The 25,079-nt window shown below is 43.3% G+C and overlaps 1 long non-coding RNA gene across 1 annotated transcript; it reads right to left on the minus strand.

Moving 5' to 3' along the window:
- Positions 1 to 7,675: 7,675 nt before the first annotated feature.
- On the minus strand, positions 7,676 to 25,032 carry LOC122492196. Its single transcript, XR_006299572.1, has 3 exons — positions 24,849 to 25,032; positions 12,959 to 13,084; positions 7,676 to 8,205 (listed from the first exon to the last, which is right to left on the minus strand). It is a non-coding gene; the product is annotated as an uncharacterized LOC122492196 (long non-coding RNA).
- Positions 25,033 to 25,079: the final 47 nt, after the last annotated feature.

A 25,079-nucleotide genomic window follows, 5' to 3' on the forward strand; every position in this document is an offset into this window, starting at 1 on the left:
TACACACGTATCGATTTATCCCTAAATACAGCTTGGAGATAACACAATGAAAATCTCCTACTATCCTTGCTGGGTGAAAGCAAATGGCTTCTGATTGTGTTTGCTGATGGAATTAAAAATAAACCATTTACTTGGTTAATAACCCCCTAACAGGGGCGCCTGGGTGGCTCAGTCGGTTAAGCCGCCGACTTCGGCTCAGGTCATGATCTCGCGGTCCGTGAGTTCGAGCCCCGCGTCGGGCTCTGTGCTGACAGCTCAGAGCCTGGAGCCTGTTTCAGATTCTGTGTCTCCCTCTCTCTGACCCTCCCCCGTTCATGCTCTGTCTCTCTCTGTCTCAAAAATAAATAAATGTTAGAAAAAATTAAAAAAAAAAAATAACCCCCTAACAGGTGCCCAAGCCTGTATTGATTTATTCTAGTAAGGACAGTATTCCTGGAAGAGCACGTATCAACACCTAATTCTTTTGAAGAAAGCCACTAACATTTCCCAAAGTCTTCTGGCTTCTGCTCCAGCAAACAGGAAAGAAACACCGAATGACCAAACGTCCCGGTTCCTTCCTCTTGCTCGTCACTGTTGTCCCAGTATCCCATCCAATTTCATATTTGACCCGGGTGTTTCATTTTCTGAAGAAATATCATCAAGAGTAGACTCAACATAAGCCAGAATGATCGTCCTCAATCTTGCACTTCGGGTTTGTGAATGTTCTCATCTAATAGTGTGTGAGATAGGGGCGCCTGGGTGGCTCAGTTGGTTGAGCGTCCAACTTCGGCCCGGGTCATGATCTCGCGGTTTGTGGGTTCAAGCCCTGCATCAGGCTCTGTGCTGGCAGCTCGGAGCCTGGAGCCTGCTTCGGATTCTGTCTCCCTCTCTCTCTGCCCCTCCCTGGCTCACACTCTGTCTGTCTACCTCTCTCTCAAAAAAAATTTAAAAAAACATTAAAAAAAAAAAATAGTGTGTGAGATGCATGTACCGTTCCGGCTTGAAAAGTGATTAAGCGTGAAAGCTAACCAGTGGCCCATCTCATTTTCCCCGGCCTTTTTCTGATGCCATGTCACCAGCTTCTCCCTTTCAAGGACAGTATGCAGAACGATCAGTTACATCATCGAGTGCGCTCAGACACGGGTGGCTAGCGACAGCTTACTCCTTAGGGTCTGTGGTCGTGGCGGGAAAAGTATTCAAAGCTCCCGCCAGCCACCAGTCAGTTTAAGATGCATGAGGCCACCAGTCAGCAGGTCAGTGGGGAAAGTGGGACATTCTAGTTCAGGTTTATGTGCAATATGTGCAGACAATGAAGGCTGAGGAATTCAGGCCTGGAGCACTTCGTGTGTAGCTTAAATAGTCTTGCTACTCAGAATGATCACTTATTGTATGGTGCAAATCTGCAACTACTTAGTCATTTATTTTATTTTTGGTAACTATGTTGCAATAAATCCTTTTGGTGGCAATGAATTTTAAGAAGGAAACGCATATTTAATGAAAAGTACTGTATTTCCCTTTCTCAAGATAGTTAGTAATGAACACGTAGGTTACCCAAAATATTTGTCAATATTTACCAACCATCATGGACCTGAGAAATATCACGGACAACATGAAAATCAGAACACATGAATCTGCTAAGGAAGAATCAGCAATCATTTCAAAAGTTTGAAGACAACATTTTAACAGGTACAATATCCATTCACATATCATTCTATGAAACATGACTTTTCTATTCAAATGACTTTTCTTTTAAATTAATTTCTTTCATTTTATTTCAGGTTTTCTTGTGCAAATACGTTGATTCCATCGATGCCTAAATGATGACAGTTTCACATGGTGTTACCAGATACTGTAAATAGAATATAAGTCTACTCCAATAATGGTCCAATTTTTTTCACCAACTGTACGCATGAAATCAGAATAAGTTTTTTGGAAGCTCAGTTCTGTCAAAAGATAACATTTGACATTATTTAAAGGCTATCATATATTGTTTTATTTTTTTCTGGTGATTATATAAATACCAATAAATAATATCCACACTAAATTAAGAAACCTCTGGATGTTTCTAGAATTCTTGAATACATTATGATGCCCATATAATCCATAATTTCAAAGAAGCCATGGTATCCTGTAGACCTGGGGAATTTGCTTGGATTATTTGTTTATTATTGAGTATATTTGACATATAACATTGTATACATTTAAGGTGTACAAAATGTCATTTTGATACATTTATATCTTGTAATATCATAGCCTTTGTTCTATATTATCACATTCCGTAATCATGGCGCAGTATTGTTGTCCATATTCTTTAAACAGTGCGTTCCATCACTGTGGATACATTTATATCTTGTAATATCATAGCCTTTGTTCTATATTATCACATTCCGTAATCATGGTGCAACATTGTTGTCCATATTCTTTAAACAGTGTGTTCCATCACTGTGGCTTACTCACTACTTGTTGAAGTTTGTGCCCTTAAACAACATCAATCTTCTTTCCACCCCCAACTTATATACTTGTATCATTTATTCGATGTTTCCTCCCTCTGTCAAATCTCTTCTTTCGGATTTCCTTTTTTTTTTTTTTAATTTGAGAGAGAGAGAGAGCGTGCTTGTGAACATGCACGGTGGGGCATGGTGGGTGGGGGCCGTGGGGGGCAGGGGAGAGAGAGAGAGAAGGAGAGAGAATCCTAAGCAGGCTCCACACTCAGTGTGGAGTCCAACAAGGGGCTGGATCCTGCGGCCCTGGGATCATGACCTAAGCCAAAATCAAGAGTTGGGTGACCACCCAACTGAACCACCCAGGTGCCCCTCTTCTTTCGGATTTCCTACTTTTAATCTCCTGGGATCATTCTTTTATTTTATTATTTTTTCTCCCTAAAGTTATGAGGATGGCTGAACACATGATCCCCAACACTAGACAGGTAAGATTGACAGCAGGTTTTTTTTTTTTTTTTAATGTTTTATCTGTTTTTGAGAGAGAGAGCAAGCACGTGAGCGAGCAAGGGAGGGGCAGAGAGAGAGACACAGGAGGTCTGAGGCAGGCTCCGAGCTGGCAGAAGAGAGCCCGAGGGAGCAGGGCTCGAACTCACGAACCATGAGATCATGACCTGAGCCAAAGTCTGGTGCGTAACTGACTGAGCCACCCAGGCATCCCAGTAGTGGTTTAATAGTCACTTACACTCACAGCGTAGGGGAGAAGGACCCCGCATGCCATGCAGGGTCATTTGGGAACGAAGGGAACAAGTGGGGGCTAAAGGACGTAGGCTTTGAGGTAACAAGAAGGTCAGGTGTTCTCTGATCCTCCTGGGAGGATGTGATTGTCCTGTTTGAATAATTTCCTCAGGCTGGTGGGGAACTGGAACTCTCCGCTACTCAGAGAAAAGCAGACACTATGCCTGGTCCCCACGGTAAGGAGGGCTGTTTGGCTAAGGGACCTTGTCCATGGGATCACAATGGGGACGAGGACTCGAGGCTAGCCGTGTGAGAGCCTCCTGCTTTTACCAGATGCCATGACCACGGGGAACTGTTTACGGGCTGAGTTTCTCATCCTTGTTTGTGAAATGGGGATAATACTATCAATGCCCTTTGGTCCTCGCTTTGATGGAATAAGAGGTCCGGCGTGCTGTGAATGCAGTGAAGGAACTGGCTGAGCAACAGGCCTGTGGTTCATTCCCTTCACGACTTGGGAGAGACACCAGGAAAGGAAGAAGGTGACCCAGTCAGATACCTCTATAAGCATTGAATGACAGACCTCCCAGCAAACAATCTAATGATATTGCTGGCAGGGAAGTCTCGCCCTTGGAATGCTTTTGGAAGGATGTACTTGGGTGTCTAGGATTGCTGATGGTAAATAAGCCTTTAGTCTATGGCTCCACGGGGCACGGGTGCCTGGAGGTGTCACGTAAGTTACGTAACCATCTAAATAGCAAATGGAGATGTGTCATGACTTAGATGGCTCCTTATGTGTCAGTGTTGTCACAGCACACATCCCTTGATGGCTTCACGTGTTGAAAGGTAGACAATGCAGGACCACCAGATATCTGAGGAAAACGTGTAATATGATAGAGACCTAACTAAGGAAACGAGGAAGAAGAAGAAGAAGAAGAAGAAGAAGAAGAAGAAGAAGAAGAAGAAAGAGGAGGAGGAGGAGGAGGAGGGAGAGGAGGAGGAGGAAGAGGAGGAGGAGGAGGAGGAGGAAGAGGAGGAGGAGGAGGAGGAGGAGGAGGAGGAGGAGGAAGAGGAGGAGGAGGAGGAGGAGGAGGAGGAAGAGGAGGAGGAGGAGGAGGAGGAGGAGGAGGAGGAGGAAGAGGAGGAGGAGGAGGAGGAGGAGGAAGAGGAGGAAGAGGAGGAGGAGGAGGAAGAGGAGGAAGAGGAGGAGGAGGAGGAGGAGGAGGAGGAGGAGGAGGAGGAGAAGAAGAAGAAAAACCCAGAAAAGACAGAGACAATGCAGGGAAAAGGAAACTTCAACACAATAACCTTACTGCCCTCTTGGAGATAAGACTCAAGAGTCTGGATCCTGCTTCAGATTCTGTGTCTCCCTCTCTCTCTGCCCTTCCCCCACTCACGCTCTGTCTCTATCTCCAAAACAAATAAACATAGAAAGAAAGAAAGAAAGAAAGAAAGAAAGAAAGAAAGAAAGAAAGAAAGAAAGAAAGAGTTCTACCCTGCTGAAAAGAAAACCATCAGCCCCAATGGCATCTCTTAAGTCAAGTCACCAAATCTGAACCTAATACCTAACTGCAGTTTCAACCTCCCCCAAATGTAGTCTTAGTTGGTCAGTCAGGAATTTTCTGGTCAGCGTCTGTGAGGGATCTATCACAGATGCCTTCTCCACCACTCAAAACAAGACGAGGTAATCTACCTAATAAGACCCTTGCCCTTTCCCCTAAGGAAAGGTGGCCTTGCCTCAAACAACCCTTTCTTTTCCTTTGCTAATAACTTCGTGCCCCACCCTCCTTCCTATAAAAGCCTTCTAGGTGGGATGCTGCCGGTCTAGTTCGTGAATCATTCATGAATCATTTAATAAAGTCAGTTAGATCTTTACATATTTACTCGGCTAGATTGCTTTTACAACCCTCCCCCTCCCAAAAAGGAATATTTAGAGACCACCGTAAGATCAGAAATGGAAAACTCAGTAGATGGCCTTGAAGATAAAGCTGAGAAATCTCCCAGTGAGGATAGTGAAAAGACAAAGAGATAGTGAATAGGGGAGAAAAAATAACATCCAGAATGCTCTCTGCCTGCACCCCGCCTTGACCTTTCCACGTGGTCCCCTGAGGCACGGCCAGGTACTTACTTCGGGACCTGCAAGCAATAAACTTCTCTCTGGCTTTACCTAACGCGTGTTAATTTCACAAAGTCACAAGTGTCTGTGGAAAGTCCAAAGTCCACCCAAAAGTTTCTGAACTTTTCTGAGACACCTGGGTTTTGAATCCCTGCCCCTGCTGCTGATTTACAGAAAGTGGCTGTCACTTTGTTTCCAGCCTAGTGTCCATTCAAATGTGGAATTCATGTTGGAGTACCTTTTTCTTTATTTTTGCCCAAACCACTCCCTTAAAGCTTTACCTGCAAAATAGCCCTTTTAATCAAAGGATTTAGAAAAGAGAGAGGATATTTTTGCATAAGTGCGAACCACCTAAGACAGAGTATTAGATTTCCCTGTTTTTAGCAGTCCTACTGGACACTGTGCAATATCCTGTGGCCACCTTCTGCTCGTCTCTCCCCCTCGTCTCTTCTCAGGTCTCCTCGGCCCCTAGTTTCCCATAATCACATATAAACACAGCACTTGTAAACATTCTGTGCTACTTAAATTTGTACACGAGAAATGGAATGAGCTTAGACCCTCCCTGAGGGTCCATTGTTTACATTCAAAATATTTTGCTTTGGTTAAGGTATTTCAGAGTTCAGGCATTCAAAAAGATGTCTGGCTACGCTCCAATCCCTAGAAAATCCATAGACTGTACTGTCCAACTTGTTTTCTCGGCTGTAGAGAGAGAAAGTTGGTTTTCTGTCTAAAATCTGACCAAGGACTCTAATGGCCTGGATCATTAAGTAGGATCTCTTGGAATAACCACTGAAGGTTCAAAAATTGAATTAGCATACCTGGCCTCATCTATATTTTGTTATGTCCAGATTTCTCCTGGTCATATGGAGTCAGAAGGTCAAACACTGATCATAGTTTTCTTAACAGTGAAGTAATGAATAATGATCAGCCTTAACGTCTCACTTCGGTACTGGAAATTCACTTCTCAATGTTATTTGTGCACTAAGAAGTAATTGCCTTTTACTGATCACCTATGATAACCAGGCACTTTAATAATATAGATTATCTCTAATCCTTACAACAACCATAGACAGGTTGCAGATGAGAAGATGGAGCTTTTTTTCTACGTAGGTTATGCAAATTGCCCAAGGTCATACAGCTAGCTTGGCAAAAGTGGGATTTGAACACAACTGTATACAATTCCGAAATCCCCACTCTTACCTTCGTACCATGTTGCCTCTTGTATACCCTGTAAACATTTCTTCCTATTAAATTAGGGTTAAGTTCTAGAAAGGCAGACTCTAATGTTGACACTCTGTGTCCAGATATGAGAAAGAAACCATAAGTAACCTCTTGAACACCTTCTGACTGCACACCTTAGGTCACTGTATTATGGTTCTATGTTTATAGGTCTATCCCTTCCTCTGGAGAATAAGTTTCCAGGGGTCTTGCCATTCTGTGTATTGCTAATGTCTACTACAGTACCTATTCCAGTGCCTGGCACATAATGGGCACTCAATAAATGTCTGATGAAAGAATGAATGAGATACTGTCCATGGTATTGGGGACACTGCATTTCCCACAGCCCACCTGGATGAACACCTGCTCATCTTTCTTGAATCAGTACCATCATCTCGTCTGTAGAGTCCTCTTTGTAACTTGGTCCAGTCCCTCCGCCCAAGACTCTCTCCCTTGTGCTTACACCATAGCCTGAACGGTTGTCTCTTACTAATTATGGCTCCTTAATGAAACCATTGTCCCGAAGATCCCTCTCTCCCACTAGTCTGAATATCCTTGAGGACAGAGACCATGTTTTTCTGTGTTGTTAACTCTGCTGCCTTGGGAAGTACCTGGTTCTATGAAGTACCTATGTCTGATGAATTAATCGTATACCCCAATCTGTTGAGTTTAACTCATCAGAGGATCCCAAGAAGAGAGCATGACAAGGGTCACGTTAATGCTCTGAGTAGAATAGGGAACTTGTCAAGGGATTGCACAGGTCTCTCCTTATCATCTCTTTTTTAGGGCAATGACCATGTCCTTTTATGTTTTCCTATAGCTGGTAGCTAGTACAGTGCCTAGCACACGGTAGGCATTTAATTAAGCTTTGATGAATGGAAGGAGGAATGAATGAGCATAAAAGCAAAACATACCAGCCAATGTCGAGTTTCAAACCTGATGGATCTGAAGCAGCCTCACAAATCATCTGCCACCAGCCTGAAGCCACATAACCCCCAAATCACTGCACAATGTAGCATTTACATGCAGGCCGCCTTTGGGGCTATGGAGGTTGTGGGCTGGTCCTGAGTAAACACAGGCTGCACTGAAGAACCATTGTGGGCACTGGTAGTTCTTTCAAGTTCCTCTGGGGTCTGAAGTTGATTTGCAGCTGGAGGCAAGTCCCTGCCAAGCTCCCCCCCCCCACCGACATTTTTGGCAATTGAATTATTAACTAAAAGAAAATCATCCAGGGTGTAGCCGTTAGCAGTGGGCTGCTGATGCTAGGGAATTTTTATTTTGTTTACTCAGAGTGTTTGCACCTAATCTAATGAAAAGTAGGAATGAGCCCACAGAAAGCAATTCAGAAGCCCTGGCCCCAGAGGAAGACAGTCTTTGGACTTGGCAGGAAGGCCATTCCAGGCGGCCAAGGAGGCGGCTGCAGGGCTACCCCTCAGGGTGAGACTTGTTCCCAGGGGAGTATTACCCACAGGTTGCTGCTGTGCTGGGTTTTCAGGGACCCTGGGAGGGCTCCAGTGCTCCAATCTCCTAAATATCTCCGGGAGTCCCTGGTTTGAATCCTGCAGCTTTCACGGAAGACTGATCCTTATTGAGATGCACATGCCACTGAGAGGGACAACTCGGGAAAGGAGTCAGCAGAACTGAGTTTAAGTTTGACTTTTGCAACTTCATATCCATACTGGAGACATCACTTTACATCTTCCGTCTCAGTTTGTTTGCCTATAAAATAGACAGGATAAGGCCACCTGATGTACAGGGTTTTTAGATCGGGTTACTTGGTAAATCAAAAAACTTTCTACAGATAAAATGATTATCCATAATAATTTCTAATAATACGTGGTACTTTAGCACATTGCCTTGCTCTGCAAACTACTTGAGGGCAAAGGCTGTGACTTCCTTCACACCTGCAGCTTCTAGCTCAGTACATGGCACAGAAGGTGCCCAATAAAGGGTAGGAGAGCTGAGCAAGGACAAATTTGTGGTAGCAGGAAGGGTAAATATACTCCAATCTCCTATCATGTCTGACATCAAGAGCCTCACTTCCTTAAAGATCACAGAGGAACTGCTGAACCACACCCTCTTGCTCTGGGAAAGCGGGGCATCTCTTGGTCAAATTTCCAGTGTGGCCCTCAGCCATTAAACAAGACGACTGCTATTCTGGGGGCCATTCATTCATCCTAGACCTCCTCCAGATTGTCCGCGTGTTATCAATAGACTCTTTTGGAACCACTGGTATGCCTGTACTTGTTGAGCTGTGCACCCAAATCTTTGTTTCCACAAGAATGGTCATCAAGTACATGGAACATGGGGACAAGCCAGGAAAAACTTGGTCTAATGATGTGACATGTTAAACATCTCGCATCTTAGCCCATATGTTGATTCTGCGCCTTACCGAAGTGTAGCAAAGGCATGGATGTTTTAACATTTGCTTCAAAAAACAGTGTGACAGAAGGGCCAAGATGCCTAGCCATCAGAAGGCTGGATTCCCCTCTTAGTCTGCCATCAACTTGCTGGGTTAATTATTCCGTTGCCCTACATTTGTTGTTTAGTGAACCCCAGCAAGGGAGAGATGACTGGGTCCAGTGGCCTCTTTCCTCATGCGTGGTGGTTCCTTGTGTTTGGAGTGCCTCCTGTTGGCCAGGCTGGAGCCTCTATCCCCACACTCCCAAAGTTGTCAGATTGTGGGACCAAATGCTGGCCCTGCTGGAAAGAGTTGGCACGGAGTTGTCTTGGTCCTGTCACACAAGGCTGTCTGGAAGGGTGGGGACACTTCAACACGAGGACAGAGGTTTGTGTAAGCTGTCCAAGAGCTGAGAAAAGAGCTAGGAGCGATCCCCAAAGAGAGAGGCCTCCACAGGGACATGGGAGCCAAAACAGGAGGAGAGAAGACGATGCCAAGCAAGACCGTGTATTTGATCAAGTGTCTAGTGCCACTTTCTGAAACAAAACTATTTGTAAATTTAAGTGTGGTGGGACCTTTACCTTAAAGTGGAAAACAAATCATGGACCCACAGGGAGCTGAGGGACAGGGACAATTATCTCCAGTAAATAATGTTCAGAGGAACAGTGGGAGGTAAAAACAAACATGTGCTTTTATCGCAATCCATATATTCCTTTTGTTCAACATACCAACTCATCTTCTTTCAATATTTGTTATTCATCTGAGGCTTCAGTCTGAAGATGCGTGTCAAGCTATGTGCAAATATTGTCTCATTTTAATATCATGTAACAGAAGCTAAAACCACTCATTGCCGAGTTAGCAAATCAACAATAACTAAGTCATCCACAAATGACAGTACAGATACATTAATAGGAAAATACACGAGACGGTTTTCCAGGCACGTAACTAGAATTGACTTGGCCCCACATAGGGAGTCAGCAAAAGGAGAGGGATTAATTTTGTGTCTCTCTTACTTTCTACAGTGGGTAGCAGCGTGCCGAACAGAGAAACAAAAGGGTTCTGCCCCTCGGTAGTGCTATGACCACGAGCAAATTAATGAGCTTCTATTCACTCACTCACTCACTCATCCAATGAACAAGTGATAGGAAAACAAGAAGTCAAGAAGCAGTCTCAAGGAACATTCCAGATGGAGGAGGTTGACTGCCAAAGTCCAGGGATGAAGCTGGATTGGGATTAAGACGGGACAGCCACAGCATGGGAGATGTTGCATGGGTACGTAGCCCCAGCAGACATTGACTTAATGCCAGACTAAACCCTGCAGAAAAAGATCCCTGCTCTGAGAAGGTTTGCATTCTTTACATCTTAGATCGCTAGTCACGCCCTGTTTACCTTCTATGCCATCCATGAAAAGGTGGCCAAGCTTGCTTTAATTTATTAGAAAGGGTAGGAAAACCTTTGGGAGAATAACTAGAAGCCCACTGTTTTCCATTATATTATATTTTAAGACAGCACATTTTCTTGTCTACTGACTTTTAAGAGGGCCCTGCAAAATAGTCTGTGTATGAAGAAATGGGCAGATAAAAGAATTGTTCTGTAGCTATTTGGACTTGGTTTTTAAGGAACTTCATCTTCATTCATATGAAAAAACAAAACAATTCTTAACTTCAGCTTCCAGGTCCCACAAAAATGCACAATGTTTGCTTACAAAGCAAAAGGGAAAAACAGATGGAAAGAATGACTCAGTATTCAGAGGAAAAGATTCTGTTATCAGTGAACAGATTATACGGATTGATTAGCTGGTGATATTGACCAAATTACTGAGGAAAAAATGGAGGAGGAGGAGGATGTTTTGAAATGCTACAGAGAAAAAGTTACTGTAAACACAGTATGTTAGGGGCGCTTGGCTGTTGCAGTGGGTGGGGCATGAATGAGGCTCTTGGTCTCAGGGCTGTAAGGTGGAGCCCCACATTGGGGGCACACATTACTTAAAAAATAAAATCTTGGGGCGCCTGGGTGGCGCAGTCGGTTAAGCGTCCGACTTCAGCCAGGTCACGATCTCGCGGTCCGTGAGTTTGAGCCCCGCGTCAGGCTCTGGGCTGATGGCTCAGAGCCTGGAGCCTGTTTCTGATTCTGTGTCTCCCTCTCTCTCTGCCCCTCCCCCATTCATGCTCTGTCTCTCTCTGTCCCCCCAAAAAAATAAACGTTGAAAAAAAAATTAAAAAAAAAAAATCTTAAAAAACATAAACACAGTATGTTAAATATAGTCCCCAAATGCCAAAGAAGTTGTCTGGAAAAGTGACGCTCCCTTACCTAAAGGTTTTCTGTTCTTACTACAAAATGCCCTTTTCACCAGCATAGCTACTCATTTTTCAAACGTTTAATTATGCAACTCAAAACAAATTCATTCACCTTATAACATAATGAAAATGTTATATAAAATCCGAGGTACCCTTTGACTACTAATCATGTCAAAAGGCAAACCCTTACGACGCTCCCTGTCCATCATTCTGAGTTTGGTGGGTATTATTCGGAAAAGAATGAGGAAGATCTGTATGTTTTAATACGGAAGCCTGTGCCATACTTGTTGAGAAAACAAAGACATTTACTGAGTACAGTTATGATATCACTCATGTAATAAATTAAAATGTACTCAATACCAATACCACCTATGCATATTTATCTATGGCATATCTATCTATCTATCTATCTATCTATCTATCTATCTGTATTTATAGCTATGATATCTACCTCTATCTCTGGGACATAAGCAGGAAATGTTTAAGGGAGTTTTCATTTCTGGTAATGGTGAAATAAGTTAGATTAGTCTCTTTCTGAAGCACAAGAACAGTTTAAAAACTTGCATAAAATTTGGTAATGGCTACTCAAAGGCATCACACAGCTAATAACATAGCAAATAATTCAATTGAATAAATAAATTAACTGGGGAGAAGGAACAACTCTTTTCTTTTTTTAATGTTTATCTTGAGAGAGAGAGAGAGAGAGAGGCAGAGCACGAGCAGGGGAGGGGCAGAGAGAGAGGGAGACACAGAATCCGAAGCAGGCTCCAGGCTCTGACCAGTCAGCACAGAGCCTGATGCGGGGCTCGAACTCACGGACTTCGAGATCACGACCCGAGCCGAAGTTGGACGCTTAACCGACTGAACCACCCAGGCCCCCAAGGAACAACTCGTTCTTGCAGAAGAATGTCAATAATAAGTGTAAAAAGAGTGAGGGAGGAGAAAAACCACCATCACAGTTAGAACACCACAGTCACACTAGCTGCGAGAATATCTGCCCATAAATACTATAATTAGTTGGCAAACGTTTCAGGAGAAAAACAATATTTGCATATCTTCAAAGTATGTCTCCACAAGATATGTATTAACTGCAAAGGGAAATGTCACTATACAGTGGAGAAGCCTGGCCAACACCACCCGCACCAAATGATCAGCTTTAACGTCACCTCAGTAAGACTTACTTAAAAAAAAATTTTTTTTTCTTCTTTCTTTTCTTTTTTTTTTTGTTTTGTTTATTTTTATTTATTTTTGGGACAGAGAGAGACAGAGCATGAATGGGGGAGGGGCAGAGAGAGAGGGAGACACAGAATCGGAAACAGGCTCCAGGCTCTGAGCCATCAGCCCAGAGCCCGACGCGGGGCTCGAACTCACGGACCGCGAGATCGTGACCTGGCTGAAGTCGGACGCTCAACCAACTGCGCCACCCAGGCGCCCCTAAAAAAATTTTTTTAAAGAGAGCATGAGCAGGGAAGGGGCAGAGAGAGAGGGGCACAGAATCTAAGGCAGGCTCCAGGCTCTGAGCTGTCAGCACAGATCCCAACGCGGAGCTCGAACCCACGAACCACGAGATAGTGACCTAAGCCAAAGTCAGATGGTTAAACGACTGGGTGCCGCTAACGTCACCCCAATGAGACTTATTGACATGAACTCTCTTCTGCCATGCACTGAGGAGGAACCACAGGCTTTGTTGTATTCTTCCCCCAAATCTACGACTTCAGTAGAATCATGAGAAAGTATCAGACAAACACAAATTGAGGAATGTTCTCAAAAATACCTGATCAGTACTCTTCAAAAAGTGTGAAGGTCATGAAAGGTTGGAGATGACTGAGGAACTGTCACAATTTGGAGGACACCGATAAGGCAGGTCAAGGAAATGCAACGTGAGGTCCTGGATTTGATGCTGGAACAGAAAAAGGACATCGGTGAAAAACCGGTGAAATCTGAATAAAGCTGCAGTTCAGTTAACAGTAAGGTAGCAGCGGTAATTTCTTAGTTTAGATAATTGCCCCCTGGTTGTGTAAGACGTCAGCATTAAAGGGAAAGATGCAACAACTCTGTCCTATCTTTGCAACCCTTCAGAAGTCTAAAAATCATTTTAAAAAATGTAAAATCACTAAAAAATGTGAAGAGTCAGCTGTGAGAGAAAAAAAAACTAAAAAAGATTTTGAAAATACAACACATAGCTGTTGGAATTTGCAAAAACCCAAATAGATGGGTTGAATAACAGACTGGACACGGCCAAAGAATCATTAGAGAACCGAAGGTCAAGCTGAGAATATCTCTTGGGACACAGCACAGTGAGGTAAAAGATGGAAAATATTGGGGGGGGGGGGTGGAGATCAATCTTGTATTGCCTCATATGGCGAACAGACCCAGAAGTCCCACGGTGTGTCTAATAGAATCCTAGGAAGAGACAATGGAGAGTGACATCAGTGAGTGGTGGAATAGGAGTTTCTACCTCCTTCTCCCAACATAAACATTGGCCATCAGCCATGGATGAGAGTGCAGAAGTCCGGCACCGTTGGAGGAAAAAATACATATTTGGGATTAGATGCGCTGGAGAGGGTAAGAGCAACAGCTTCAGTTCACCTGTGTCGCCCACATCTCTCCTACGGGGGCACAGCTCAGTGCAAGAGAAAACTTCCCAGCCGGTGATTTCTCCCATGGGAGAGAGTGAGAGCGTGTGAGCGGCTGTGGAGAGGCCGCTCCTTTCTTGCTCCGTCCAGAATCCCGAGGCCTGCTCTACAGCTCAGGTCGCTGGGGGACAAAGAGGCTGGCAGAACGGCAGGCGGGACACTCCACGGCACAGAACCCACCGGCTGCCTTGCGGACTCCGCTGGGGAGGCTGCCCACACGTTGCTGGGGATGACTCACTTGTGGATCCCCCCACCTGGGCTGTAGGTATCCTCCCGACCCTACCCCCACTCCACATACCGCCCCCCTCCAGACCAGCACCCCACGGCTTCCTCCCTATGTGCACCCCCAGGGGCGGTCAGTGCGAGCCTTCGCGAATGGCTAGCGAAAGCCAGGCCGGCCAGATCACTTTTGCATTCGGTGAGGGAAGCTTGATGACCCTTAGCGCTTTGCCACTTTGCTAGAATTGATGTGCTAACACTAATAGTGAGGATTTTCACACCTGTGTGTATAAGTGAGCCTGCCTTCTGCTTAGTGGCTACTGTTTTGCTGTCTATGTGGGTCTAACTTTCGTGACAAGATTCTTCCAAACTCACAACATAAGTTAGTGTTCCATGGTTTCTGGGATCTGGAATATTTTATATAAGATAGCATTTTTCTCTTCCCTGAAGTTTTTTGCACAACCTGTCTGTAACATCATTTGATACATTTGGGAAGTTTCCTAGATTTTTCCATTTCTCGCGTGGTTAGTTGCCTTTTTATGTTTTCTACATTTCCTTTACTTTTTTTTTTGAAGTTTACAATTTATTTTGAAATTTGCAACTTTAGAGAAAAATGACTATTTTCATCTGAGGTTTCAAATTTATTAGTGCAAAATTATTCCTGGTATTATCTATTGTTTTTCTCATAAAATGCCTGTAATGTTTTTACGTGCACTTTCTCCCTTAAAAAAATTTTTTTTATGTTTATTTAGTTTTGAGAGAGAGAGAGACTGAGTGCCAGTGGGTGAGGGGCAGAGAGAGAGGGAGACATAGAGTCCCAAGCAGGCTCCAGGCTCTGAGCTGTCAGTACAGAGCCCGACGCGGGGCTCGAACTCCCAGACCACGACATCATGACCTGAGCCGAAGTCGCATGCCCAACCAACTGAGTCACCCAGGCACCCCCACCTCCCTTTTTGACTTGATCGATATTATCAGGAGTTAACTATTTTACTAATTTTCTCAAAAAAAAACCCACATTCTGGTTCTCTTCAACTCTATTGAAAAATAGAGTTTTTGATGAAGTCTTGTTTTGATGAAGAGTTTTGATAAAGTCAGATGAATTTCTGACTTTTTTTTTTAATTAAGAGACTTTAATATTTTAGAGCTCTTTTGTTTACAGAAAAATTGAGCAGACGGCACAGAGTTCACATATATTTTCTATCTCCTGCCCAACCCCACCCCACCCCAGGCCATTCCCTCGCAATTTCCCCTATTCTGAACATCTTGCATTTCTGTGGTACATTTGTTACCACCGATGAGCCAACACATTATGATTAACTAAAGTCTATAGGTTACATTAGGGTTTAGTCTTTTTTTTTTTTTTTCCAATTGGGGTATGGTTGACACACAAGTTACATTAGTTTCAGGTGTGCGACACGGTGATTGGGCAAGTCTATCCTTTATGCTGTGCTCACCGTGAGTGTGGCCACCCTCTGTCACCACACAATTCTGTGTTCCCTATACTGTAACCTTCCCTGCCATGACTTACTCATTCTATAATTGGAAGCCTGTACCTCCCATTCCCTTTCACTTATTTTGCCCATCCCCCCATCCTCCCCCCTGGCAACCACCTGTTTGCTCTCTTTATTTACGTGTCTGTTTCTGCTCTTTGGCTGGTTTATTTTGTTTAGATTCCACATATAAGTGAGACCGTTTGGTATTTGTCTTTCTGTGTCTGATTTACGTCACTTAGCATAATAAAGGTGTCTTTCTTTGTACTGTGTAGTTCTAAGGGTTTGACAAACGGATGACATCTGTCCACCATCACAGTACCGTACGGAATCATTTCATTGCACTAAAAATCCCCTGTGCTCCCCCGCACTCCTGACAACCATTGATCTTTTAACTGTCTTTACTCTTTTGCGTTTCCCAGAATGTTATGTACTCGAAGTCTTACAGTACGTAAGCTGTCAGATTGGTTTCTTGCACTTACCAATAGACAGTAAAGATTCTTTGATGTCTCCTCATGGTTTGACAGGTCATTTGTTGTTATGCTAATAATATCCCATTGAAGAGATGTAACAGTACCATTCATTCATCTACTGAAGTATATCTTCATTGCTTCCAAGTTTGGGCAATAATGAATAATTATGCAGGTTTTTGTGTGAACATACACTTTTGACTCGTTTTGGTAAATACCAAAGAGTAGAATTGCTGGGTCATATGGTAAGAGTATGTTTAGTTTTATAAGAAACTGCTAACCTGGGGTCGCCAGGCTCAGTCGGTTAAGTGTCCGACTTCGGCTCAGGTCATGATCTCACGGTTCATGAGTTCAGGCCCCGCGTCGGGCTCGGTGTGGACAGCTCAGGGCCTGGAGCCCACTTCGGATTCTGGGTCTCCCTCTCTCTCTGCCCCTCCCCTGCTCATGTTCTGTCTCTCAAAAGTAAACATTAAAAAAAAAAAACAACACAAAAAAACCCTGCTAACCTGTCTTCGAAGTGGCTTTACCACTTTACGTTCCCAACAGTTCCTGTTGCTCTGCATCTCCATTAGCTTTTAACCATTCTACTAGGTATACAGTGGTATTTCATTGTTGTTTTAATTTGCAATTCCTGTACGGCATATGATGTTGAGCGTCTTTTCATAAGCTTATTTGCCTTCTGCATGTAGTCTCTGGTGAAGTGTCTGTTCAGATCTTTTGCACATTTTTAAATTGGATTGTTTTCTTACTGAATTTTAAAAGTTCTTTGTATATTTTGGTTACAAGTTCTTCATCAGATGTGTTTTTTTGCAAATATATTCTCCTAACCTGTGATTTGTCCTTTGTCGTCTTAAACTTCCTTCATTTTTACTAGTTTTTTCTTCAACATAATTTTTCTTTAAGCTTTATGTATTTAAGTAATTTCTGCACCCAACATGGGGCTCAAACTCGTGATCCCGAGATCAAGAGTCACATGCTCTTCTGACGGAGTCATCCAGGAGCCCCTCTTCAATGTACTTTAGGTTTGTGTATTTTTTCTAGTTTCTTCTGCTTTGTTTTAGTTGTTTTGTTTTTTACTTAATGATTTAATGATAATAACATTTCCTCTACCTACTGCATTGGCTGATACCCACAAGTATGCATCCATATTACTTCATTTTGTTTAGTTCTAAACATTTTTATTTCAAGTTTTGTTTCATCCCTCAACCATGATTGATTCAAATCTGCCTGTTAGGTCTTCAATTTATGGTTATGTTTTGTCATTTGTGTAATTTTATTGTACCACGGTCAGTGAATAGAGTCAGTAGGGTTTTTTAAAGAGTTTCAAACAACATCCTTGATGTCCCACTATGATTGATTTTGGGCAGGGATATCATGTTGCACAACTCTAAGGGTTTTAATTATGTCCTAATTTATGTGACTAATGCCCTTTATGGTTGCATAGTATGGAGGGTTTGTAGCTCTCCATGGTGGCCCTTCCTGATTAAGGGAACATTTTGTGTATTTGAAAAAATGTGCATCTCAGTCACATTTGTCAATTTTTGTGATATGTAATTTAAAGCTCTGTTGTTAACTGAATAACATTGAGAGTCCAGAAATAAACCTATACATCTGTGGTCTGCTGATATTCAAAAGGGTGCCAAGACCATTCAATGGGGAAAAGAACAGTCTTTTCAAGAAATGATGTTGGGATAACTGGATGTGAAGATGCAAAAGAATGAAGTTGGACCCTTACCTCAGGTCATGTGCAAAAATTAACTCAAAATAGATCAAAGATCCAAATGTAAAAGCTAAAAACTCTTAGAAGAAAACATAGAGATAAATCTTCATGACCTTGGATTTGACAAAAGATCCTTAAAATATGATACCAAAAGCACCTACAACAAAAGAAAACAGGACAGCTACCTTGATTAGAAATGAACAGGGGTGCCTGTGGATTAAGCGTCTGACTTGGGCTCAGGTCATGATCTTGCAGTCCGTGAGTTTGAGCCGCATGTTGGGCTCTGTGCTGACAGCTCAAAACCTAGAGCCTGCCTTGGATTCTGTGTCTCCCTCTCTCTGTGCCCCTCCTCTGCTTGTGCTCTGTCTCTCTCTCTCCCAAAAAGAAATAAACATTTAAAAAAAGAAAGAAAGAAATGAGCAAAGGATATAAATAGACATCTCTCCAAGGAAGATACAAAAAACCAGTAAGTGCCAGTAAGCGCTTGAAAAGATACTCGGCCATCATTAGTCATCAGGAAAACGTAAATTAAAACCACAGTTTAGGGGGCCTGGCTGGCTCAGTTGGAGCATGCAACACTTGAACTTGGGGTTGTGAGTTCAAGACTCATCTTGAAGAGTGAATTGTACTTACAATATTTTTTAAAAACTTAAGGGGCGCCTGGGTGGCTCAGTCGGTTAAGCGGCCGACTTCGGCTCAGGTCATGATCTCGCGGTCTGTGAGTTCGAGCCCCGCGTCGGGCTCTGTGCGGACAGCTCAGAGCCTGGAGCCTGTTTCAGATTCTGTGTCTCCCTCTCTCTAACCCTCCCCATTCATGCTCTGTCTCTCTCTGTCTCAAAAATAAATAAACGTTAAAACATTTTTTTAAACTTAAAAAAAAACCCACAATGAAATATCACTTCACACCCACTAGGATGATTAGAATCAAAAATGAGATAATAACAAGTGTTGGGGCATCTGGGTGGCTCAGTTGCTTGAGTCTCTGCCTCTTGAGTTTGGCTCAGGTCCTGATCCCAGGGTCATAGGATTGAGCCCTGCACGTTCAGCATGGAGACTGCTTAACATTCTCTCTCTCTCCTTACCTCTTCCTCTCCCCCACATGCATGCTCTCTCTCCCTCTCTCTCTAAAAAAAAAAAAAAAAAAAAAAAAGAAAAGAAAAAAGAAAAGAAAAGAAAGAAAAAAGAAAAGATAACAAGTGTTGACACGGCTGTGGAGAAATTACGATCCTCATTCACTACAAGTAGAAATTAAAATGCGGCGGCCACTTTGGAAAACAAATGCTCCCCCAAATGCTTAACCATAGAGTTTGATCCATATGATCTAGCAATTTTACTCCTAGGCATATACCTAAGTCAGATGAAAACATGTGTCCCTACAAAAACTTGTCCAAGAATGTCCATAGGAGCATTGCTCACAATAGCCAAAAGATGGAAACAACTGAAATGTCTGTCAATAGAGAAATGTATAAGCAAAAAGTGGTTTGCCCATTCAGTGGAATATTATTTGGCCATAAAAAATAATGAAGTACTGATATATGCTACAACTTGGACGAATCTTGAAAATGTGCCAAGTTAAAGAAGCCAGTCACAAAAAGCCCAGTTATAAACATAAATACAGCCATATAAACTTTTAGGATAGGGAACTCTGTATATTGCACAATGGAATATTATTTGGTCTTTAAAAAGAAGGAAATCCTGCCATTTATGACCACATAAATGAACCTGGAGGGCATAATGCTAATTGAAAGAAACCAGATGCAGAAAAACAAATACTGTATGATCTCACTTATATGTGGCATCTATCAGTGGTCAGATACATAAAGGCAGAGAATAGATGGTGGTTACCAGGCCTGGGGGTAGAGGCAAATGGACAGATGTTGGTCAAGGGGCACAAAGTTTCAGTTATGCAAGATGACTAAGTTCTGGAGAGCTAATGTGCAATAATGTGATTCTAGTTAACGGTAACATATTGTGTACTTAAACTTTGCTAGGAGGGAAGATCCTGCATGTTCTTAGCACACACACACATACACACACACAAAGAAAAGGAAATGGTAACTCTGAGGCAATGACTGTGTTAATTCACTTGATTGTTATGATTACTTCACAATGTATACCTATATCAAATCAAATCATGAAGTTGTACATCTTAAATACATATTATGTTTAATTATCAATTATACACCAATAAAGCAGGGGGAAAAGTAAATGGGATTCAAAGAGAAAAGTTCAGGACCCAGAGGGATAGTTCATACTGATACAAAGATAAATGACCAGGAATGTGTTAGAGTAAGAATGTATATGAGCTGAGGCACCTGGGTGGCTCAGTCAGGTAAGTGTCTGACTCTTGATTTCGGCTCAGGTCATGATCTCATGGTTTGTGGCTCTGTGCTGACAGTGTGGAGCCTGCTTGGGATTCTCTCTCCCTCTCTCTCTCTCTCTCTTTCTGCCCCTCCTCCACTCATGCACACACACACACTCTCTCTCAAAATAAACATAAAAAAAGCATGTGTATGAGCCAACAACATAGCTTAAAAAAAAAAACAGCTTTATTGAGATATAATTTACATAGCATGCATTTCACTAATTTAAACTGTGCAAGTCAGTGGTTTTTAGTATATTCACAGATACGTGCCACTATCACCACAGTTTTAGAACATTTTCCTCACCTCAAAAAGAAACCTCATACCGTTTAGAAATCATCTCTGTACCCTGTCCACTTCTCCCCCAAGCCCTAAATGACAAATGCCATCTCCACGGATTCTCTCCCTTCCCACAGGGTTTCTGGTGTGGATCACTGAAGGTCACAGCTTTCCATTTCCAAGCTGTTTTTACAAAGGATTGTACTACTTGTCACATATGTTCACTGAAGTCTCTGTTCTGTTATCTCAGCAGCCAGCCAGGGGACAGAATGTATTTCCTTAAGTGCCTAAAGACAAAAAGAAATTAAAAGAAAAAAAAAAAAAACCTTCCTGGGTCTTTGCATATTGGCTCTGAGCTAGGATGCACCTTCGATGCTAAGCCAAGCTGATGACAACTCTGCCTTAGCCTTCACTTCCTACTTAAATGTAGTCCAAAGATCAGTCAGAGCTATAAGTCTAGAGTCCTCTCAGGTCTTTTCTGAGTATGTGTCTGTCCCTGGGCATGCACACTGCCCTCCAGATCCCCCAGTGCACACGGTAGTCCTTTACTGATCTTGTCTCCCCAGAACCTTCCTCCTCAGACTTCTCGTACCCAGGCCTTTGGGCCTGTCATGCTATTTGCTTCACCCTTCATTCCTTACCCCAGTCAGCAACAGGTAGCATATGTCTTTAAATGCTTCTGTCGGATGCCACACAGAAAGCCACTCCAAACTGAGGCAAAATAACAATCAGTCTCTGCACTGGTCCCTTAAGCAACCACCAGACAGGTCAAATTCACGACCACAGTTTTGGAGAATGATGTCCATGTTGCTTTCCGTGGCACCGATACATTGTACCAGGAACATGGGCCATTGTCCACAAGGCTGCTGATGAGCTCAGGAATAAAGGATGCTAGGCAGGCAAGCAACAACTACACAGTGCCTCCTACCAAAATCCAGCTGCTTCTCCCCCCGTGAGGCGCTCGTGACTTGACACATGTATTTGATTGGATTCCGGAGTTCCAAAAATGTTGCCTGTGTCAGTTTTTGGCTAGCTGGATTCTTTCTGAGAAGACCAGTTCTTGCAAGGGACCCATTCTTGGAGCTCTCTACTCTGCTAATTCCAAGTCACTTCTCTTGAAAGTACTTTGGAAAACACTTTGCCACCATGTGGGAAATCTAAAGGTATACAAACCAGGAATTCTACTGCTTGTTCTTTACCCTAAATCAGTGATTCTCAACCGGGGGGGGGGGGGGGGCAGTTCTTCTCCAGTAACATATGGAAACACTTGGAAACATTTTTGGTTTAAACAACTGGGGCCATGCCACTGGCCAAGGTTAAGAAATTGCCAAGGTTAAGAAACCCTCATCCAGAGAAATGAGTACTCCCGTGCACAAGGAGAAATGCTCATAATCGCATTGTTTTAAAATAGTCCTGGGGTGGAGCACCTGGGTGGCTCAGTGGGTTGAGCGTCTGACTTCGGCTCAGGTCATGACCTCCTGGTTCGTGAGTTCCAGCCCCGCGTCAGGCCCTGTGCCGACAGCTCAGACCCTGGAGTCTGCTTCGGATTCTGTGTCTCCCTCTCTCTCTGCCTCTCTCTCTCTCTCTCAAAAAATGAATAAACAATTGGGAATGGAAACTGGTGCAGCCACTCTGGAAAACAGTATGGAGGTTCCTCAAAAAATTAAAAATAGAACTACCCTACGACCCAGCAATTGCACTACTAGGCATTTATCCACGGGATACAGGTGTGCTTTTCGAAGGGACACATGCACCCCCATGTTTATAGCAGCACTATCCACAACAGCCAAAGTATGGAAAGAGCCCAAATGTCCATCAATGGATGAATGGATAAAGAAGATGTGGTATATATACATATGTGTATATATACATATATATACACACAATGGAGTATTACTCGGCAATCAAAAAGAATGAAATCTTGCCATTTGCAACTACGTGGATGGAACGGGAGGGTATTATGCTAAGTGAAATGAGTCAGTCAAAGAAAGACAAATATCCTATGATTTCACTCATATGAGGACTTTAAGAGACAAAACAGATGAACACAGGGAAGGGAAACAAAAAGAATATAAAAACACGGAGGGGGGCAAAACATAAGAGACTCTTAAATATGGAGAACAAACACAGGGTTGCTGGAGGGGTTGTGGGAGGGGAGATGGGCTAAGTGGGTAAGGGGAACTAAGGAATCTACTCCTGAAATCATTGTTGCACCATGTGCTAACTAAATTGGATGTAAATCATAAAAAAATAAATAAATCATAGAAAGTAAAAAAAAAAAAAAAAGAAAAAACATTATAAATAAATGAATAAATGAATGAATGAATGAATGAATAAATAAATAAATAAATAAATAAATAAATAAATAAATAAATAAAAATAGTCCTGGGAACCTGGGTGGCTCACCTGGTTAAGCGGCTGACTTCAGCTCAGGTCATGATCTCACAGTACATGGGTTCGAGCCCCGTGTCGGGCTCTGTGCTGACAGCTCAGACCCTGGAGCCTGCTTCAGATTCTGTGTCTCCCTCTCTCTTTGCCCCCCGCCACACTCATGCTGTCTCTCTCTCTCTCTCTCTCTCTCTCAAAAACAAACACTTAAAAAATGAAATAAAATAAAATAAAATAGTCTAGACAGTAAATAACCCAAACCACCTAAATGCCTATCAACAGTGGAATGGATATATTCTTGTGTACACATTCAGTGGAATACATTATAGAAATGAGAGTTAATGAATTATAAAATTATATAAAGAATAGCAAGAAAGCGTTTTCTATAAATATTAAGATAGTGGTCGCTTGGAAAAGGGGGGCGGCGGTTAACATTGGGAAAGGACACATGAGTTCTTCGTTGCTTTTCACAATGTTCCATTTCTTGACCTAGGTGGTATTTACATAAGTGTTCACTTTTGAAAAACTGTACATTTATATTTTACCACTTATATGAATATTTTATGTTAAAATAGATAAAACGTATCAGTAATTACAGTTTTTCTTCTTCTATCACACTCTCCATTTTGACAGGTCATGTTCTCTTTTGTAACTTCATCCAGTCTGAGAACAGATGTTCATTCATTCAATCAATCAATCATCAATATTTGTTGAACATCCACTATAAGCCAGGAACTGTTCGAAGCAGTAGGAACACAGGGAGGGAACAAGATAGACATCTTGCCTTCCAGGGTGAAGAGACGGGCAGTAATTAATATAGCAAAAATTATAAAAGATGATCTCAAGGGGTACTAGGTATTTTGAAAACAAGACGGTTGTAAGAGAGGTTGGCTGAGGTGAGAAAGTAACTGGGGTGAGATATTTCCGATTGAATGGTCAGGGAAGGCTTCGCTGAAGATGACCTTTGAGGAGACAACCCACCTGTTTCAAGCAAAGAAGTGGGCAATGCGGAGTTCTGGAGGAAGAATATTCCAAATAAGGGAAGCAGCTATTGCTGAATCTTAAGCAGGAAAGTGTCGGACACGATTGAGGAACCCGGGGAAATAAGGCGTGGCTAGTGTGGACTGGAAGGGGGAAGAGTGGTAGGAGATGAAGTGAGTCAGTGCAGGAGGCAAGACCCCCACCAGGAAGAGTTTGGATCTTTTTCCCAAGTGCCCTGAGAAGCCACTAAAACGCTGCTTTTGTGTAGGCTGTAGGGGAGAAGACAGGTGGCACAGAGACCAACTTAGGCAAGAGATGATGGTGACTGTGAGGTGGAGATAGTGACAAAAGGACAGATTCAGGTTTTATTGAAAGATAGATTCCAGAACGTGAGGAAAGGAGAGAATCGAGAATGATTCCTAGGTTTTGGTCCTGAACAACCAAGGGGGAAGTGGGAACTTTTGCCGGGATGAGGAACACTGGAGAGTGAGTATGACATTTGGATCAAAAGTCTTATGTGGCCTATATTCAGTTTGAGATACCTGTTAGACATTCAAAGGCAGATGCCAGATTGGCTTTTGGACAAATCGCCATAGATTTAACGGGCTGGATGTGAGGATATCGAAAGTTGCCTTCAACCATATTAAGCACATCCAAGAAATGGCCACTTGATTTACTAACGCGGAGTAGACACACGCAACGGCACGCGAAGATGATTTTTATCCAAAAGTAGCTTATAACAGTGCGTCCGGCTCGCTTCTATTTTCTTTCTTAGTTTATTTATTTTGAGAGACAGAGAGAGAGAGAGAGCATGAGCAGGGGAAGGGCGGAGAGAGAATCCCAAGCAGGCTCCATGCTGCCAGCGCGGAGCCCAACCACCAACCACGAGGTCATGCCCTGAGCTGCAACCGAGACTCGGAGGCTTAGCCGACAGCCCCCCGGGCGCCCCTGGTTTGCTTCCATTCTTAAGACTACAGTATATGATAACGCACACTTCACTGGGAGCAGGTAAACGAGGAGAGAAGCAGGGGTTACGTGCGCGGGGAGTCGGCGTGGCGTTATTCTTACTTAATTCTTGCTCTCGATAGTTTCAAAAGCCCTTCACAACCACGCATTACCTGGGTAATCTGCCTCCGAAACAAAGCGGCTCCACCAAAGTCTCTTCCAGCGGGGCCGCCGGTCAGGTGAGGGGCGTCCAGGTGACCAGGGCGACGGGGCCCCGCGCGCCCGGGGTGAAAGGCCAAGAGGCCTCGCGCCCAGGACCCGGGCGCCGGCCGGGCGGGGGCGCAGGGGGCGGGGGCGCAGGGGGCGGGCCCCGCGGCCCCGCCCTGCGCGTCACGTGCTCGCCG

This window comes from Prionailurus bengalensis, chromosome C2 (assembly GCF_016509475.1).
Source record: "Prionailurus bengalensis isolate Pbe53 chromosome C2, Fcat_Pben_1.1_paternal_pri, whole genome shotgun sequence".
Taxonomy (NCBI): Eukaryota; Metazoa; Chordata; class Mammalia; order Carnivora; family Felidae; genus Prionailurus; species Prionailurus bengalensis.